This window comes from Apostichopus japonicus, chromosome 14 (assembly GCF_037975245.1).
Source record: "Apostichopus japonicus isolate 1M-3 chromosome 14, ASM3797524v1, whole genome shotgun sequence".
Lineage (NCBI taxonomy): Eukaryota > Metazoa > Echinodermata > Holothuroidea > Aspidochirotida > Stichopodidae > Apostichopus > Apostichopus japonicus.
The window spans coordinates 10,759,160-10,779,455 of NC_092574.1; the positions used below are offsets into that span (position 1 = coordinate 10,759,160).

At 37.2% G+C, this 20,296-nt stretch overlaps 1 protein-coding gene and 1 long non-coding RNA gene across 2 annotated transcripts in view; both read right to left on the reverse strand.

The window, feature by feature from the left end:
- The window catches only part of LOC139979957 (uncharacterized), a 38,922-nt gene extending 34,376 nt beyond the window's left edge, over nt 1-4,546 (reverse strand). The window contains exon 1 of the mRNA XM_071991227.1: nt 2,993-4,546. The gene's annotated coding sequence lies outside the window, so the exon portion shown is untranslated. The remainder of the gene's footprint in view (nt 1-2,992) is intronic.
- Nucleotides 4,547-9,040: 4,494 nt separating this feature from the next.
- Nucleotides 9,041-17,000, reverse strand: LOC139980392 (uncharacterized). Its single transcript, XR_011797558.1, has 3 exons — nt 16,825-17,000; nt 13,356-13,407; nt 9,041-12,283 (listed from the first exon to the last, which is right to left on the reverse strand). It is a non-coding gene; the product is annotated as an uncharacterized lncRNA (long non-coding RNA).
- Nucleotides 17,001-20,296: the final 3,296 nt, after the last annotated feature.

Below are 20,296 nucleotides of genomic sequence, written 5' to 3' on the forward strand. Positions count from 1 at the left end.
GATTTACACCATATAGTTTAAAGTGGTCCATTGTAGTGTGAACTAATATCCCGCCACACCCACTCACCCCCTAGCTGGATCCGCCCTGATATAGTGACAATGTTTATGCATTAAATGGAAACTTAACAATTTCAGGCATTATACTGTATGCAACTGTCATTAGACATATATCAGAGACATGTAAATCAAGTCAAGGATCCTATACAACTGATAATTTGGTGAGGAACTGAATTTAGTAAACATACACATTAGCAAAGTGGCAGAAGATATACTTCAGTATGCTATAGGCCTCTACCAAATTTATTTCTTGCTTTCCCTATTGTTCAAGTGTTTATATTTTCAAGCACTCAAAAAAAATATGTTACAAACATTCAAATGCTAAAATCCACAAGTTAGACTAACAACTTACATTTAATGATTAGAATATCACATAGGTTTGCTATGTCTTGTTTTTTGCATAAAAGGCAAAAAATAACCAGTTAGCAGCTTTTAATGAAACCCTTCCATACAGTACTTGCAAATATAAAATATAGCTCAAAGCATTCCCTAAATTATCGGGGTACTAATTATGGCTAACCTCAAAGTAGAACTAAGTTTAAGCTGGGAGGCACTTTATTGCAAAACACAGAATGGAATATTTTAACCATACTGAAGTACATTTAAAGCGATTTGAAAGAACAAAATGTAAAACGTGGAAAGTTTCTTATATACTTATTCAGTTAATTTTCATTTATTTGCTTTTCATTGTTTTAATTGCTATTTTTATTTATTATTATTATTTTATTTATTTAATTAATTATTTGTTATTTATTTATTACTATTTTTTTTGGGGGGGGGGGCAGGTTGTCTGAACCCCAAGAATCCCCTGTTTGTACAGGTATGTTATGTACTGTCTCATGTAGTATTTTGAAACAACTGAATAATAACAATGATTAAACACTACTCCAATCCTTGAAGAAACTTTATCAATTAAGAAGGAATTGGATCAATGAATCAATTTGTTGTTGATACTACCTTTACCAAATCCTGCACCCATAGTTCTGAAGGTTATTTTTCCATTTTGAAGAAGATTACTGATAGCTTTACAAATGATTTGTAAATTATTAACTACAGGAAAAAAGTTAAAAACTCATACAGTTGTAATTCTTCCCTCCTATAAGGATAACACTATTGATACTGCTTTGCAGTTCACATAGACCCTGTATACTTTCCAACTGATTTAATCCAAAATACTGTGCCCCCCCCCCCCCCAAGGTCCACATCTCTGCAAATACTAAATTCAAATGATTCAATTAGCACTGGGAAATGACCAATAAACATTGCAACATCTTACATCAAGGGCCTTATAAAATCCAAAACATTCCAAAAGGGGAGGTGGACACCCTACCCCCCCCCCCCTTGGACCACTCCCCCAAGTTTCCCTACCTGCAGATATTAACTTCAAATATGCAATGACTTGTACTGAGAGAGAACCAGTAAATATTGCATCTAATTGCTACAAAAATTCCAAACATTTCTTAAAGGGGAAAGGGGGAACCCTTTGTCCACTACCCCCCCCCCCTGGCCCCACTCTCAGACACCAAATTTTACTACCAACAGCTTCCCAAATGACCCACTTAAGCAACAAAGACATCTCTTCAACCCTTTCCATGTAATTTACCATGAAGTTTTCCCATTTCTAGTTACTAAATCAACTGTAATTATAATTTTTCTACAGTAGGGTGTGATTATATAACTTCTCTGTATGTGTGGATATATTATGACTTTTACCTCTCCCTGACTTCTGTAGCTCTCACCTCCCCCATTTATTTTGGTTTCTAACTAGGCCATACACAACAGTCAGTCTCATCATCTATAGCGTCCCCCCCCCCCACCTGGAAAAATATGTACGCCCCAGTAGGAAAACTACATGAAAAAATTGTAAGCATTGCTTGACAGAGCTGGGAATTAAACTGATACCTCATTTTCTACTTCCCTTACCAATATTTTTAAATTCAGTTTGTCATACAATTTTGTTGCTATAAAATAATGTACAGATTTACTACATGCTAGTGAGTTCATTCTAAAATCCTGCATATTGGTGAAATGTGAAACCTATAACACCAACATCTATCTTGATCACATTTTCTATTGCATAAATATTTGTACTTTGTCAATCAATTTCAACATATCCACTCTGGGACATGTTGAAAAAGTGTAATTAAATTCTACAAGTTGCATATGAAATTGTGTGAGTAGATTAATAAATTGTAAAGGTCCATTCCCAAATGTTGTTTATGACAAATAGCACTCAGTTATTCAGCAGAATGTACTAAGACACTTTTAATTTTAAGCTGATGTTTTGCTTTGATATGTCACAATAATAGAGCATTTTTGTGCAATTCAGAATACTCAATCTTCTAGCCTTTATAGGTATGTTCATTTAAGCTATGCTCAATGTCATGAATGCATTTTTAATGAATTAAGTGCTGAAGTCAACTCCTCAGTGTAGTTCTCATTGGTAATGTTACCTTCTTTATTATAAACTTCTTTACACTGCCCAAAATCTTTTGCCTTCATATCAACACTAAATCAACCTAGTATTAAATGCAGCCTTTTTCCTTCACAGATTTTGTGTGACCTTGCAAACTGGAGGCAATACAGTCATATTATGAATTTTATTCAATTAGTCAATGTATAGATAAACTTAGACATCCAAAAGTTGAAAGCTTGAAAAATCCATAGATATGGTATGTATAGCTTTCTGAATATAGCACAATGTTACTTATGAGCAATTGTTTCAAAACCCATTTTACAAGGTGTTAAATGGTTGAGAAATGCACCTAAAATCTGAACACACAAAGTCCCTGTAACCTCCCGCAAAAGCCTTTCAAATGGTTTGACTATACACCACTCAAATGCCACCACTCTTGGCAAAACATTTTCAGGTGAATTCATGTCCATACTACTTGATTATTTGTGCATGCATCAATAACAATTAAAGGTGACTTACCAGAGTATATCTATAGCCAATTGTGGGTAGTCAGCCATTCATAATTGATGACCAATGGAATTCTCAGTTTGTAACAAATTTCTGCCACGGCTGTGTAATACAAACAAACATTTTTCAATGCAATATCCATAACTATATTCTCAGTGATGTACATACAAAATTATATTCCAATGATGCATACAGTTTTTGTAATAATGCAAGACCCCTAAATGTTAAGTCCTTTGCCTACTGTAACAAATTACTGAAGTATTATACTAAATAAACAATAATAGTTTGCTGTTACTGGCTTGGTGATCAATGGTTTTCCCTGCTCAATGAAACATACTTGAGTTAATAAAGCAAACTATTGTTTTATGCAATATTGTGCTCTGTACTTCTGCAAACAAAATATTCAAGTTAAGTAGCCAGACATATGAAAAAGAATTGGTAATTACTTGATGAAGAGATTCTTGGCCCCACAAAATTAACCATTTGGAGGTAAGAAAATATGAATTACTTAAAATGATAAATTGATGAATCTCTGCAAATCATTGGAGCTCCCTATTAATCAAAGTGCCTACTTCGCCAAAGTGTTCAATAGGCCTTATTACATACTTAATAAAGATAAGAGGAACACTCACCATCACAGATTCAAAATGATCCCATACTTTCTTGTATATTTTTCGTGGCAGTTCCATGCAATTAGTGTACAAATTACACTAATCTTTTCCTCAATTACCAGTGCCCGAGGTTTTCGAGTTACGATTTGTATTGAAGAACCGATGTATTTATAAATGCCTTAGTTAAAGCCTACATTCTGGAAATTTAATTGATTATATTTGCAAGCTATGTTACTAGTTACAAATAAATCATGACCAGTTGTATCATTGTTGAATGTGTATCATTCGTTTACCAACCTAAGCCAAGTGCAGACATGATGCAGGCCTATATATGGCGAGGACAAAAAAGTGTTGAAAATACCACACTAGTGTCTAGGATATACATCAAATGTAACATGTTACAGTAATGACATTACTTCTATCTCTTTACTGCACACCAATGCCAGTTCTCACCAATTACCGATTCAGGATAAACATTTTTTCTCTGCTGTATGGATCTATCAAACAATGACTTTTGGAAAGCACTTGATATAAAGTTGCTAAAGAAGTTATAACACTTTGCGTTGTAACTTGAAAATTTACCAGATCACTCTAGGCATGGTAGAGCATAGGTGCTAAGGTTGTGGGGAGACAGGTAAGCAAGGATGCAGAGTAAATACATCCTTTTCCCTCTGTCATTATTCCAACAGCACAATTTCTACACTGCATTGAAAGCAATAGTTTGGGGCAGATTAGAACTGCACAAGGCAAAATGGTGGCAGTAATTAAGAACCTGCCCAAGTTCAGTCAAGCGTGAAGGTCAATTGTATGGAGGTGTGTGAACAGGCATTAACAAAGAGGGGTTGTCAGAGAGATGTTTCAGCCTGATAGTTGCATTGAAAATGTACAGTGTCCTTACGGGGTACTGAATTTGTTCCCCGTAAGGAATGTGTACCCTGTAAGTAATGCTGATACTCGTATAGTACCCCATAAGGTATCAAACTTGAACACACCCATGCACACGCACACACACACGCCATCACCATCACATAGATTCCTTCGGCCTTTGGCAAGGAATCAATAAATTGTTAAATATCCTACCTGTAGTGAAGGATTTGTGTAATCTCTTCAATTGGTTTTCCCAAGACTCTGTATCAGATTCCATATCACTTTCACAGTCCTCCTCATATGGATCAACTGGAACAAAAAAAATTATAAATGCTATGAATGGTATCTGTTGCAGAATTAGGCATAAACCCAAGAGGTAATTGAATTGCCACTGGTAGTAGTTTTACTTAAGTGTAATCTTTTTTGGCAAACTGGTATTGAAAAATCCCAATCTGCTCTTCTCTAGCTATGGTGGTTCACACAATATAGCTATCTCTAGTTGATCTTAGCATCATATGACCAATTCTTCAGCATCAATTTAAGACACAGTACGGTACTTTACTGAGTATTTGCTAGTGTGACTACAACTATGACTTGAGCAGAAGGAAAAGAAACAGGTCTATGCAGTCATGCTTGTGTGTATGGATGTATATGTGTATAAGTAAGTGACATGCATGTGATGCCACTTGTAAACATAATAACTTGATACTTAAGGCAAACTTCAGTAGAGCTCATACTAGTTAGGTAGAATACCTTTTGTGAGTACATGGTCCCTATTGCTTTTGGTTGAGGTCAAAGTTCATCTGAGGTAATAAACTGTTAACCTTTAATCATCTTAATTTGAGACAAACTTCAATGAAATTCATGCTTGAAATGTAGATTATTCATAGTGAGTACATACTACATGGTCCCTATTATTTTTCTCAAAGGTCAACAGATGTCAAACACTGACAACCTTGTAAACACCTTATCTTGACAAGACACACTTCAATTGAGCTCATACTTAGTATGTGTATTCTTTCGAGTGTTTATATGACCCATATTGTTTTATATGGAGGTTAACAGAGGTCAAACATAGAAACCTTGTAAACAATATATATCTTAATGAGGTAAAATTCAATTGAGCTTATACAGTACTTGGTGGGTAGGTTACCCATAGTGAGAAGGTAGGTAGGTTTTCTTCTGTGCCAGATGGCTCATAAGGTTGGTGCTTAAACCTGGTTTCCATGATGCAAGTAAAATTAGAGTGAAACACTCCCCCAATCCATCAATCCCTTGCTAACTAGCCCCTAGCCGAAGCTAGCGCCCATTTTAGAGATGGGTGGACTGAAGCAAATGGAGTAAAGTGTCTTGCACAAGGATTCAACGTATTGACTATGCCACCTGTGGGACTCAGACTCACAACCTGTGTGTTAAATGCAAAAGGCACTAAGCCACCATGACCCATAGTGAGTGAATTATTTCTATTAGTTTTTTCGGCAGTCAAAGGTCATGTGCGGTCAACAGAGGTCCAGCAATGTGTGGGACTGTGTGCGTGCCATAATGCAAAAGTGGACCTTTTCCAGATTGGACTTTGTTTGGGGACCCCTGCATATGTCACTGGCTTAAGGATAACAATTTTCCTTACCAGGCAACAATGCTTTTTGCCTTGTTGGACAAACTCTCTTTGGGGTTGACCTGGAAGAACATGCTTGGTCAAGATTGCTACTTTCACTATCTTCATCCAGGGTACCTGCAAACCAAAATAAAAGAACCATGTACAATTTAATTAATTGTAAGTATGAAATTAATTCTTTCAACAAGAAATTGATAGGTAGATATTGATGGTTTGGCATATAAGAATTTCAGGTATCCTTTGACTCCATATTCAAGAACATCATATTCACTACAAATATTGTATTCTCATAATTAATTTACAACAGTGTGATTTCTTCTGACTAGTAGCCGTAATGGTAGACTTACATGGACTGTACTGTATGTTAATCAGTCCATGTACAATATTCAGCCCATAGTCATGTACTGTTGGACACCTCACTAAAGTATGTCATTCAACACATGTGTTGTTTAGAATGATTTAGTACTTAAGCACACTTTTATAACTACCCTTTATTTTTTGCAGTGGCATAGTGAGGGGAGCAAGGGAACTTTCCCCAAGGCACAGGGTATAGGCCCCCCTGCCCCTCGGTGCTGATAATGCTCACTATGCCACTGATCGTACTTGGAGTTTTTGCATGCAAGAAATAATCAAAATTTGCAATATATTGAAGAAAATACAGCAATTACAACAAAATGAATGTTGTACATATGACACCCAGCATGTAGCCATCCATGCATGTGCATACTGTAGTAGGACACTTGTCACTGGTCCATCTTATTCCAGGGAGTTCATAAAGTTATGGATTTACCACCAGAGAGAAGACATGTACATGAATAAATAGGAGGTGGTGCACATGTGATTTCCTCTATCTCAAACAATATTTTGTGTCACCTTTACATATAAGTAACATTGCCATATGAGTAACATATTTAATGAGTAACATTAGGATATTCAAAATTTCCAATACCTCAAAATGTTGAAATTATACAGATCAATGAATGGTAAGTAGGACAATCAGCATACAACCATTCACGCATGAGGGTGAGACACTTGTTACTGGTCCATCTTATTTCGGGAAATTATTAGGTAAAGATGATAAACCTGTCTACAGTAGCTCCTATTGAGGCACTACACTTGTAACCATTGAATGTTTTGTTACATCTTCCATACACTACTTCATATATAGACTAAAGCATTCCTGCTATATATAGAATGAACATAGACTTGTGTGTGTCATGAACACATGTGGCCTCCACTTCTGAATATTATAAATAGGAAACATTAGGGGGACATCTTAAATCCATATTCCTTATATGTTAAAGACATACAGCTAAATGAATACTGTAGTAGGTAGGCCATTCAGCAAGCAGCCATGTACTGTAAGACAAAGTTTGTTACTGGTCCATCTTTTGTCAGGGAATTTATAGTTGAGTATGCAAAACGTTTGCCTACATCACTGTAGCCTATATGCCCATGACCTTTGAATACATATTTCATACACTACATTCTTTACCCCACAATGTACAATGAACATGGATTTGTGTGTTTGGAAGGGGGGGGGCTACTAAGTAGGAGAGACCCATTGAAGACGAGTGTACTTGATTTAGGGATTTTCTTGTACACACATTGCTTTCCACCGTCTTATGTCAAATTAAACATTTTGTGTCAACTTCAACATAGGCAACATTAGGGGGACATATTCATATATGTTGAAGACATGTACAGCTAAATGAACAGTACAGTTAAGACAAAGTTTGTCATTGGACTAGTGTTCAAACGATTATGCATAACAGAAAATACCGATTACCGATTATTTTCTTCAAAATCGTACCGATTCCGATTCCATTTAATTTGAAAATGAGAAAATATCCCGTTTATACGAAATCGGCAGTAAAGTTTGTGATAGAAACAATTATTGTTGTGATTTTCCTCTGTTTCCTTTTGCTTCTTGTAATACAAGGCTCTTAGATATCCTTTTGTATGTACCAAGTAACCTCTGGAGTTTCTCGGAAAGAAAAAAAAAGATGCAATAATCGTACCGATTCCGATTAGGTTAATCGTTTGAACACTACATTGGACCATTTTATTTCAGGGAATGTATAGTTGAAGATGATAAATATTGGCCTAGCTGGCTCTCACTGTAGCCCTTCATGACCTTCGAATACATATTCCATACTACATACCTCACAATGTGCAATGGACATGGATTTGTGTGTGTGGAGGGAGAGGGGGCTACTAGGTAGGAAAGACCCATTGAAGACATGGGAACATGTTTTAAGGATTGCCATAAACACTATATGTGGCTTTAATGTCTTACAAATTAAATATTTTGTGTCAACTTACACATAGGCAACATTAGGGGACATATATTCATATGTTGAAGACGTGCTATTAGCCACTGTGCCCCTGCTTATCTTGAACCCTGGTCCATCTTATTTCAAGGAATTTATAGTTGAGGTTGCTAAACATTTGCCTAGCTCACTGTATCCCTACATGACCTTTGGATAAATATTCCATACTACTTAGCTCACAGTGTCCAATGGGCATATAAGTGGAGGGGGGGGGGGTACTAAGTAGGATAGACCTGCATTGGAATCATGTGTAACTAGGCTATACCAAAGTTCAAACACAAGCGTTAAAATGCCTCAGAACTCAATTTTTTTATAAGTAAATATTATATGTACTTGCCCAATGTTAAATGAATGGTGGTTATGACATTCAGCACACAGCCAAGTACAGTAACACAAAGTTTGTCACTGGACCTGTATTGGGGTACACTTCAATCCAAACATCACAAAAGACATTTTTTGTATATGTACGCAGTTGTCAAACTCATTATCAATCACTACATGAAATATCAAACCTTTCTTACCTGTCAAGGTTTTGTGTGTTGTTTCAGGAGATGACTACTGTCACAGGAGCTTGTTTCAGATTCTGTAAAATTTTCACAACTTTCCTCATCTTGTGGAACTGAAAGATATGTGCAAAAGGTCATGAAGAATTTGTAGCTACAGAGTATACAGTTCATAATTATTTAAGAATGAAACAGATTCAACAGTAAGCTAATGGGGTCTTACTTTACCAAGTGCTGTAACGTTAGCTAGGTGTTTTGGACTAGTCACTGACCATAACTGTGTGTTATGGTTTATCAAAGGTGGAAGCTGTTTAACCGATCGTCAGCCAAATATATACCCAGAATTTGTAGCAAAGTACTGTACCTGTAAAATATATTGTCATATTTTCCGAAAGTATTTTTAACTCATAGAGACAGATATTTTGACTATTTATTTCTTCAATGTTGTTTACATATTAGACTGTTGAACAGTGGCTTAATAAATTGGACAGATCATTAAATGTTTTGTTTAGTGTATTTTCAATAAAATACTGTTTTTTTGCGTGCTTTGGGCGCTGTTATTAGACCTCCTAATCAAAGGTTTATTCTATACTAATGAGGTTATATTAATTGTTGCGGTTGGATTAACTAAATCCTTTTGTCTCGATGATTTGTGTTTCAAGGGTTTTAAGTTTTGTTCTGCTTGAACCTTTTATTTATTTACCATTTTATTAAATAATTACTATACATAATAATTTATGTTTCATGGTGTTGCTTCATATTTCTTATTTGTGTCGATGGCCACCAATACTAATGAATGGGTGATCGTGATCTGGTAAATAAGTGAAGTTCCTTATCTGACCGAAATTCGGGTAAATATCCACGTTTACTAAAACCTCCACAACACAGTCACTGCTGTTTGCACGATTCTTACCCACTTTTACTAGTTTTAACAATAATTTTTTTCTTACTTAACTGTGTGTAGCACATCTTCATCATGGACAATATCTTGTGATTATATTGTAAAAATGAATTCAGTGATAAAAGACAACAAATTTTGCCAAAACTTTACACACACAATACGACAGGACAGACTTCTAAGTAACCATGCTGTTACCAGGACATTTGTACTCAACCCTCCGTATCAGCCAGTGAAAACAAACGATAGATACATTCACTAAGTACTATGGTCTAGGTTGATCGCCAGAGCTAAAATACTCTTATTCAGAAGTTTAAACTTCAAGTAATTTCAAATAATTGTGTAGTTGTTATTTGCTACTAAACACTAATCGTTCAAGTCAAGAAACCTTTTTTTTACTTAGCTATAGAGCCATTATCTGTATGTTATCTACACTATTCAAGAGTAGAACAACACATTGACATAAACATGATGCAGCTCAGATTTGCGACCCTTATAACGTCTCAGACCAAGATAAAAAAGAAAAAAATTCAAAGGAAGGCAGCACATTTTGTAACTCGTGATTTCCGTAGGCAATCCAGGGTCACTGAGATCTTAAAGACTTTGAAATGGGAACCCCTCATAGAAAGACAGAAAAGGGCCAGACTCATGCTTTTTTTATCAAATTATAAATGGCCTAGTTGCAGTCCCAAACGAGAATAATCCCTTCTTGAAACCAGGGAGACAAATTCCTTGCTTTTCATGATAGTTTCTATCCTAGGACTATTAAAGTCTGGAATACGCAATCCTTGGCCAATAAGGAGAGCCATATTCTTTGAGGTGCTTAAAACTAGATTGCCCACGTATGGTTGTTAGTGTTACTAGCACTGCTGCCCTGAGTAACAACATCCTCGTTGTGATGTACCCGAGAGGGGTTTTAACAAGTACGTAACAGAAACAGAAATACAATGTAGATTGGTGTGTGCTCACTGGCAAAAATCTGGTGACTGCTGAAAAGTGACTTCAGCCTGCGCTGCCCATAGACGTTAACTCTAATTAGGCAAGTCTGATGTAATTCACATATATACCTTAGGCCTAGCCTAATCGTGCATCGTTTTATTGTACATCAACCATGGACTCTAGTGTGGAGGTTTGCGAAAAGTTCCCATTTTCATGCAGAAGAGGTTATAGCTCTTACACAGGTTAAATCTCTGACCAAGGTGGCTAAATCCTGACTAGTCCAAAATCACAACGTTGCACCATGGTGCACACACACAGAAATATTTTCTGAGTTCTCCGTACGCATTGATTTTGCACAGGAATGAGATCTCAAAATAAAATATAGTTCGTTATATACAGTAGATACAGTCAACCATCTCCGTGAGGCGTTGCAAATGTTCAAAGCCCCCAGTCCCAAGCCCCCCACGGTATGGTACTCATACTTCATGAACACCTAGCTTGTACATACGAAATTTGGGTCAGGACTTAGTTTGGGTCAAATCCCTATTTTCCTTGGCGCACAGGGCCCGAATCACATGCCAGATATGCCAATTTTGTTTTTGACTTATAAAAAAAATGAAACAGCTCCCGTTGACTTTGTGTTAGCTCCGTGGGTGGGGTGTTGCAAATGTTCAAAGCCCCCAGTACCAAGCCCCCCACGGTATGGTACTCATACTTCATGAACACCTAGCTGGTACATACGAAATTTGGGTCAGGACTTAGTTTGGATCAAATCCCTATTTTCCTTGGCGCAGAGGGCCCGAATCACATGCCAGATATGCCAATTTTGTTTTTGACTTATAAAAAAAATGAAACAGCTCCCATTGACTTTGTGTTAGCTCCGTGCGTGGGGTGTTGCAAATGTTCAAAGCCCCCAGTCCCAAGCCCCCCACGGTATGGTACTCAAACTTCATGAACACCTAGCTGGTACATACGAAATTTGGGTCAGGACTTAGTTTGGGTCAAATCCCTATTTTCCTTGGCGCAGAGGGCCCGAATCACATGCCAGATATGGGAATTTTGTTTTTATCTACAGATGTCTGTACTAAGTAATAATGTAGCATGACAATGTTACTTTTTTGGTCATTGGAAAAGAGTAGACTTTGGAACACATATCATGAGTCACTAACATAGCAAATTCTTTAACTTTAAGACTCGCGCAAAACGAAACGTTAAATCTGACCTAGTTTCAAAAGAGGTGTAACAAAAGTCTTGGACACCATCATCAACCCAGAAAATACGCACACAGCTTGCTACTGTACCTTTGGTAATTAGAGACTAGTGTACAGTCAGTACATACAGCTGTGGTCAATACCTACAGCACAGTGTACAAACGATGCAGCGATGGACATATCTCAGGTCCAGCTAAAGATAACAAGGTATCACTTTCATTACTGTGTTCATTTTGTAGCTCAACAAGCAGAAAATTTCACTTGCAAGCAACAGAAAGTTTCCTTTTTTAGAGGGGCGAGTCTTCAATGCCTTTAATTGCCAAAATCTGATGATTAAATCAAAAGATATTTTAATCTCATATAAATACTACTAGACTGGATAAGAGGAGCTTAATTAGGCGTTAGGTGAGACATTTCTTCAGGTATTTAGGCTTCATTTTGTTTCCTTTAATACTGATGCTACAACAAAAATTGGGGGTTGGGGGCCGGGGGGGGGCAGAGTAAGACTCAAAACTTATTTTAGATTCAGAATCAATTTACCCCCTTGAGTATTTAAGTTGCAGAAAAGGCAGCTTTTCATCAATGGCATCAAAGGCAGCTTTACATTATGTCTCATGCTTTACTTATATCTAATGATTGCTGTGTAATGAGATCCCTTTTGCGAATATGATTTGAGGTAATTCTAAAAAATAAGTATGTGGAAGCTTGGGGTATAGGAGCACAAGGCCTAGTTTTACTAAGACAATGGTCTCCATACAGGAGAGCAGTGGCAAAATTGTATTCCACGTCATACATTATTTTGTCAATCTGGTTATATGTGAAATTTAAAGGTCTTGTTCATATGAAATCTTGAACAATAAAAATTGTAATCTTTGCAGTCATGCTGGCATGTGTACCTGGGTGTGTTTATGTGGTCATGCTTAGCAGCTTGTAAACACAATATCTCAAGAATGGAAACTTTGACAGTCCCCATGTTTGATATGTAGGTGGGCTACATTGAATAAAAGAACCTGATTGTCTTTAAAGATCAAGGTTTGGGGTCAAAGGATTTACAGAAATCCTTGTAAAAGCAATATCTCAAGAAGAAAAGCTTTCAGAGATTACAGGTTACCTGTGCTGATGTATTACACTGTTGTACTAAATAGAAGACTAAGACCGTTTTGGTCATCAATCACTCTTTGTAAATGTCTTTGTCTTTGTAAATATTCTTAATGCCACATCTCTTCCTCAATGCTTTTTGCTAAAATACTTAAATCAAGTGTGTTGTTCATCCTGGCTATAACTTTTTATAACATTGAAACCACAATGCAATTTTGCATTCTGGTTATACATCTTTCTTAGGACTGTTGTATATATTCCTGTTTCACATGCTGTTATGATGTTTAATTAAAGGTTCACCTTTATTGGTATCTTCAATTCCTGTGTCTCTTATCTGTGACAGTGTCGGATTCTGTAATTTAAAATTGTCCAAGAAAGCATGGAAAACGATATTCATAGAATTTGAAAATATAATAACCTGGTTCTGTTTTTATATGCATACTTCTACTGCATGTTTCAAAGGATTTGGTACTCACGTCACCCTAAGTGCATTTTGCACATTACATTGTTTTCAAGCACTAAGTATGACAAACTATAAAGTGTTATGCTCTCAGTACACTTGGTAAAGCATTTTACTACTATTACATGTAGGTCATCATTCAAACACTTGATATGAAATAATGTACTGAGTGTTCGCTATATATGCAGTGCAAATGTCCCTTTACCAAAAGACCCTGTTTAATAAAAAGAAATTGCTCTGCTGTGAATGGAACCCTAATTATAAACCTATTAGCTTAAACCTATAATCCGAAACCAAAATGTCTCCGCCTTGAAGCAGCCAAACAGGCACCATGAACAGCTTCGGCGCTGCAATGCAACATCAAACAAACAGTCAAAGCATTGTAGAAGAAAATATGTCAGTAAGACATCTCAAATTCTAGCAGGCCTATGTAGTTTTTCACAAAGGTAGTATGCTATTTTAATATTCTACAGCTCAGTTATTTTCTGTAGTATTTCACACCAAGATAGCAGTCCAAACACTAGGTTGAACTGGTTTTGCCCACCATGGTTATTCAGACACTTGATATTCCATTCTGGGTGTCACTTACCACATCAAAGACACAGTGGTTCAAACACTTGGTACAAAACACTGAGTGTTTCGTGTACCATCTTAACCAGACAGTGGGGTTGAGGCTAGTGTCAAGGTGTTTCGGCAACGCAGCTAGTTGAGACTAGTTTCAAGGTGTTTCGACAACGCCAGCTAGTTGAGACTAGTTTCAAGGTGTTTAGACAACAAAACTTGGTATTGCTTTCTGAGGGTTCAACTGAGATTAGAGTCAAGGTGTTTCTACACACAGCTAGTTGAGGCTAGTGTCAAGGTGTTTCGACAACAAGACTAATTGGTATTGCATTCTGAGGGTTTCACTGAGATTAGTGTCAAGGTGTTTCGACAACGCAGCTAGTTGAGGTTAGTTTCAAGGTGTTTCCACAACGCCAGCTAGTTGAGACTAGTTTCAAGGTGTTTCGACAACAAAACTTGGTATTGCTTTCTGAGGGTTCCACTGAGATTAGTGTCAAAGTGTTTCGACAACACAGCTAGTTGAGGCTAGTGTCAAGGTGTTTCGACAACAAGACTAATTGGTATTGCATTCTGAGGGTTTCACTGAGATTAGTGTCAAGGTGTTTCAACAACTCAGCTAGTTGAGGCTAGTTTCAAGGTGTTTTGACAACAAAACATGGTATTGCTTTTTGAGGGTTCCACTGAGATTAGTGTCACTTGAGGTGTTTTGACAACACAGCTAGTTGAGGCTAGTTTCAAGGTGTTTCGACAACAAAACTTGGTATTGCTTTCTGAGGGTTCAACTAAGATTAGAGTCAAGGTGTTTCGACACACAGCTAGTTGAGGCTAGTGTCAAGGTCTTTCGACAACAAGATTAATTGGTATTGCATTCTGAGGGTTTCACTGAGATTAGTGTCGAGGTGTTTCGACAACGCAGCTAGTTGAGGTTAGTTTCAAGGTGTTTCAACAACGCAGCTAGTTGAGGCTAGTTTCAAGGTGTTTTGACAACAAAACATGGTATTGCTTTTTGAGGGTTCCACTGAGATTAGTGTCACTTGAGGTGTTTTGACAACACAGCTAGTTGAGGCTAGTTTCAAGTTGTTTTGACAACAAGACTTATTGGTATTGCATTCTGAGGGTTTCACTGAGATTAGTGTCCAGGTGTTTCGACAACAAGCCTAATTGGTATTGCATTCTGAGGGTTTCCCTGAGATTAGTGTCAAGGTGTTTCGACAACACAGCTAGTTGAGGCTAGTGTCAAGGTGTTTCGACAACAAGACTAATTGGTATTGCATTCTGAGGGTTTCCCTGAGATTAGTGTCAAGGTGTTTCGACAACACCAGCTAGTTGAGACTTATTTCAAGGTGTTTTGACAACAAAACATGGTATTGCTTTCTGAGGGTTCCCCTGAGATTAGTGTCAAGTTGTTTCGACAACACAGCTAGTTGAGGCTAGTGTCAAGGTGTTTCGACAACAAGACTAATTGGTATTGCATTCTGAGGGTTTCACTGAGATTAGTGTCAAGGTGTTTCGACAACACAGCCAGTTGAGACTAGTTTCAAGGTGTTTCGACAACACAGCTATATAGTTAAGGCTAGTGTCAAGGTGTTTCGACTACAAGACTAATTGGTATTGCATTTTTGGGGTTTCACTGAGATAATTGTCACAGAGGTGTTTCGACAACGCAGCTAGTTGAGGCTATTTCCAAGGTGTTTCGACAACGCCAGCGAGACTAGTTTCAAGGTGTTTAGACAACAAAACTTGGTATTGCATTCTGAGGGTTCCACTGAGATAATATCAAGGTGTTTCGACAACACAGCTAGTTGAGGCTAGTGTCAAGGTGTTTCGACAACAAGACTTAGTATTGCATTCTGAGGTTTTCACTGAGATTAGTGTCAAGGTGTTCGACAACGCAGCTAGTTGAGGCTAGTTTCAAGGTGTTTCGACAACACCAGCTAGTTCAGACTAGTTTCAAGGTGTTTCGACAACAAAACTTGGTATTGCATTCTGAGGGTTCCACTGAGATATGTGTCAAGGTGTTTCGACAACACAGCTAGTTGAGGCTAATGTCAAGGTGTTTCGACAACAAAACTAATTGGTATTGCATTCTGAGGGTTTCACTTACTGTACCAGGGCAAAGTGATTCAAACACTTGGAATGCCATGCAGGGTGTTTCGATTACAAGACTTGGTATTGCTTTCTGAGGGTTCCACTGTGATAAGTGTCAAGGTGTTTCGACAACACAGCTAGTTGAGGCTAGTGTCAAGGTGTTTCGACAACAAAACTTGGTATTGCATTCTGAGGGTTTCACTGAGATTAGTGTCAAGGTTTTTCGACAACACAGCTAGTTGAGGCTAGTTTCAAGGTGTTTCGACAACAAAACTTGGTATTGCTTTCTGAGGGTTCTGCTGAGATTAGTGTCAAGGTGTTTCGACAACACAGCTAGTTTAGGCTAGTGTCAAGGTGTTTCGACAACAAAACTTGGTATTGCATTCTGAGGGTTTCACTGAGATTAGTGTCAAGGTGTTTCGACAACGCAGCTATACAGTAGTTGAGGCTAGTTTCAAGGTGTTTCGACAACAAAACTTGGTATTGCATTCTGAGGGTTCACTTACTGTATCAGGACAAAGTGATTCAAACACTTGGAATGCCATGCAGGGTGTTTCAATTACGGCATCACAGACACAGTGATTCAAACACCTGTTACAGCAAACTGAGTGTTTCGTGTACCAACTTTACCTAGGGCCTAGATCTGAGGGTTTCGCTTACCTTAGTGATGCAAACAGTTAGTACCGCAAACTCAGTGTTTCGTTTCCATCATTTCTTGACTTGATTTTATGCATTTCGATTTAACAATGCTCTAAAAGTAACTAACAACTTCATCTCTATCCCCAACGCATCCCAAAACTCCATAATACGATCAGCGAACTCTAAACGGAAGTGACGTTAGAGGTCAACTAGCTGTGTTGTCGAAACACCTTGGAACTAACCTCAGCCGGTAAAATAGGTCCACTTGAAAACTTTATAGCAGGCGACACGCATACTCACAGTGTATAGACTATCGTTTGTGTACACCAAAAAAGTACGAAATTATGAAAGAAATGGTGCTGGGGATGCTGCAATCGGTCAGAACATGGATATTGTTGTTTGATTTTCCGACTGACCATAAAAGAAGAGGATTTTTTTGGAAGTAGAAAGAACAAGATGGAGATCTAATGAAAAAAAGTCTGTGTAGCCTAGGCCCATACTAGGCCATAGGCCCTAGTGTAATGCGAGTAATGTACAAGCAATGCGAGAATTTTACGTTCAGACTGGTTTCTGTAATTACATGCATGGCTATTCTCTCTCGTTTTACGATCCACAAATTCGATTTCATTATGCCAGCTCTCCTAATCATAGGCATGGCAGTTTCAGTCGCACATAAAGTTATCCTAATTCCTAGTTATTGTATGCCTAGGCTATGCCTAGCCTAAAAAAGTATCACTTTTAGTTTAATGTAAAAGGGTGGGCTAGCCTCTAGGCATCACGTAATGCCCTAATCCTTAGTAAAGCCCGAAGCATAAGTTAAGCCTGGGCTTAGTTAGACCTGGACCATTCTTGCTATTACTACAACTGTTATAGCACATTACATAGTATGGCACAGTATAAGGCGGTCACACTAATTAGCGTCAACAGGCCGATTTCACGACAACTCACGACAACTCAAGACAACAAGTTTAAAATACCATCAAATACAATTGATGTTATCAGAGTATATCTGGAAACACGTTTAAAACTGACTGGAACCAGCGTGCATACATATTTTTCACGGGAAAAAATGTTTTTGTCGTAAAAATCGCCAACTTTTTCCTAACGTTGAATTGGACGACGTGATGCTATTGCGCTTGCGCAATGACATCGGACCGAACCGTTATAATATGGGTGGGTTTGTGCTAGGTTTGGGAACTGCCTTGTGTACAGTGTCGGTAAGGTGGGTTGACATAGTAATAAAGCACCAAAGTATGGTGAATGAACTCCAAATCAAATTATTTAATGTTTTAAAAGTAATGAATATTTCTTATTGTTTTTCCATTGTAATTTACATATGTGATTATCAACTTTACATATGTGATTATCAACTTTACAGAGTCTTGCTTACTATCATTTTGCCTGGTTTTATTATTCTCTCCGTCAAATCATTGAATGTTTTTAAAATAATGAATATTTCTTTTTGTTTTTCTATTGTAATTTACATATGTTATTATTAATTTTACAGTCTTGCTAACTATCATTTTGCCTGGTTTTATTATTCTCTTCGTCAAATCATTGAATGTTTTTAAAATAATGAATATTTCTTTTTGTTTTTCTATTGTAATTTACATATGTTATTATTAATTTTACAGTCTTGCTAACTATCATTTTGCCTGGTTTTATTATTCTCTTCGTCAAATCATTGAATGTTTTTAAAATAATGAATATTTCTTATTGTTTTTCCATTGTAATTTACATATGTTATTATCAACTTTACAGAGTCTTGCTAACTATTATTTTGTCTGGTTTTATGATTCTCTCTGTGTATTTTATTCTGTATAAGTGTTTGCTTATTTTACATTTGACGTCTTGTAAAGACATTGACACGAGTGTTTGAGCACCATTCTCGACTTAACAATTGCGCTTATCTGTAGTGTAATGGTGCGGTCCAATGTCATTGCGCAAGCGCACTAGCATCACGTCGTCCAATTCAACGTTAGGAAAAAGTTGGTGATTTTTACGACAAAAACATTTTTTTCCCGTGAAAAATATGTATGCACGCTGGTTCCAGTCAGTTTTAAACGTGTTTCCAGATATACTCTGATAACATCAATTGTATTTGATGGTATTTTTAACTTGTTGTCTTGAGTTGTCGTGAGTTGTCGTGAAATCGGCCTGTTGACGCTAATTAGTGTGACCCGTATAAGGCCCAATTAAACTAGGTCTAAGGAAAACAAAGTAGCCTAGGCCTAAACCAGTTAGGCTAGGTCTATACTCATTGGCAACTTGTGGGTTGTGTACACATACAGGCCTAATTATATAGACCCTTTTAGTATGCCATAAACAAGTGCCCAAATGTTTAAATGATCTTGGTTTGTGTTAATTGTCAGCATTGGCCTAGCCTTTTTAGGCTAACATGAATTCAGCCTAATTTTTTCTTCTTCAAAAGTATAGCCTAGGCCTTGGTTTAATTTGGATGCAGTCAACTATCATTTATCAAAGTTGCATCAGTACCTCTTTATTCCCTTAATTGACACCCACATTGACGATTGAAGTTAAAAAAAATCTTTTTAAATTATCTTTAGACATTAAATTTTAACTCCCTGAATTTCAGGACTTTTTTTACAAATCAAAGGTGGCATGTGCTCTGAAGAAAAACTCCTAACATAAAAAGCCACAGTTAGCAGACTGTGATAAAGACGAACCTGGTGAGTGACTACTAGACTGAAATCCAGTTCCTGCAACCACAGCAATAAAGTCTTTGTTTTAATCAATACACTTGTGTGTTTGAAACTTTCAAATGGACACTCAATGGCAGTTGGTTAAGATATAAGGTTTTACCTTCATCATGGAGAGTTGAAGGGAATCTGCCTCATCATCTGAATAATGGACTCAAGGATAGCAACAAATCATGATTGGATAATGATTTTGAGCAAGTAAATATCTGGCAATTGAAAGTTTGTATTATTTTTTTACATATTATTTAAGCTGTTTAGCTCACACACAAGCAAATGATCAAGTGACAACAACCGATGCAGTATATTTAAAGGTATTGAAGACTTGCCCTAAACCGCATGCCGCGCTCTGAAAAAGTTTACTTTCCGTTGCTTGCAAGTGGAGTTTTTTTTTGTGTCGCTACAAAATGCAGACAGTAATGAAACCTGATACCTTGTTATCTTTTATCTAGACCTGAGATGTCCACGCTGCTATGTGCACTGTGTTGTGGGTATTGACTGTGATGTTTGTATTGACTGTACACTAATGTCTATTTACAGATGGTAGCAAGCTGTGTGTGTATTTTCTGGGATCAATGGTGGTGTCTAACACTTCTGTTACACCGCATTCGAAACTAGGTCAGATAACCGGCATGAGACGTTTCTTTGTGCGGGAGTCTCCACACCCTTTAAGGAGAAGTATTTATATCCCATTAATAGAGAAAGAATTATGTTTCAATTGGTAGCATGCAACTTAAAATTTTGCAAACATTAGATACAATCAAACAATAACAAGG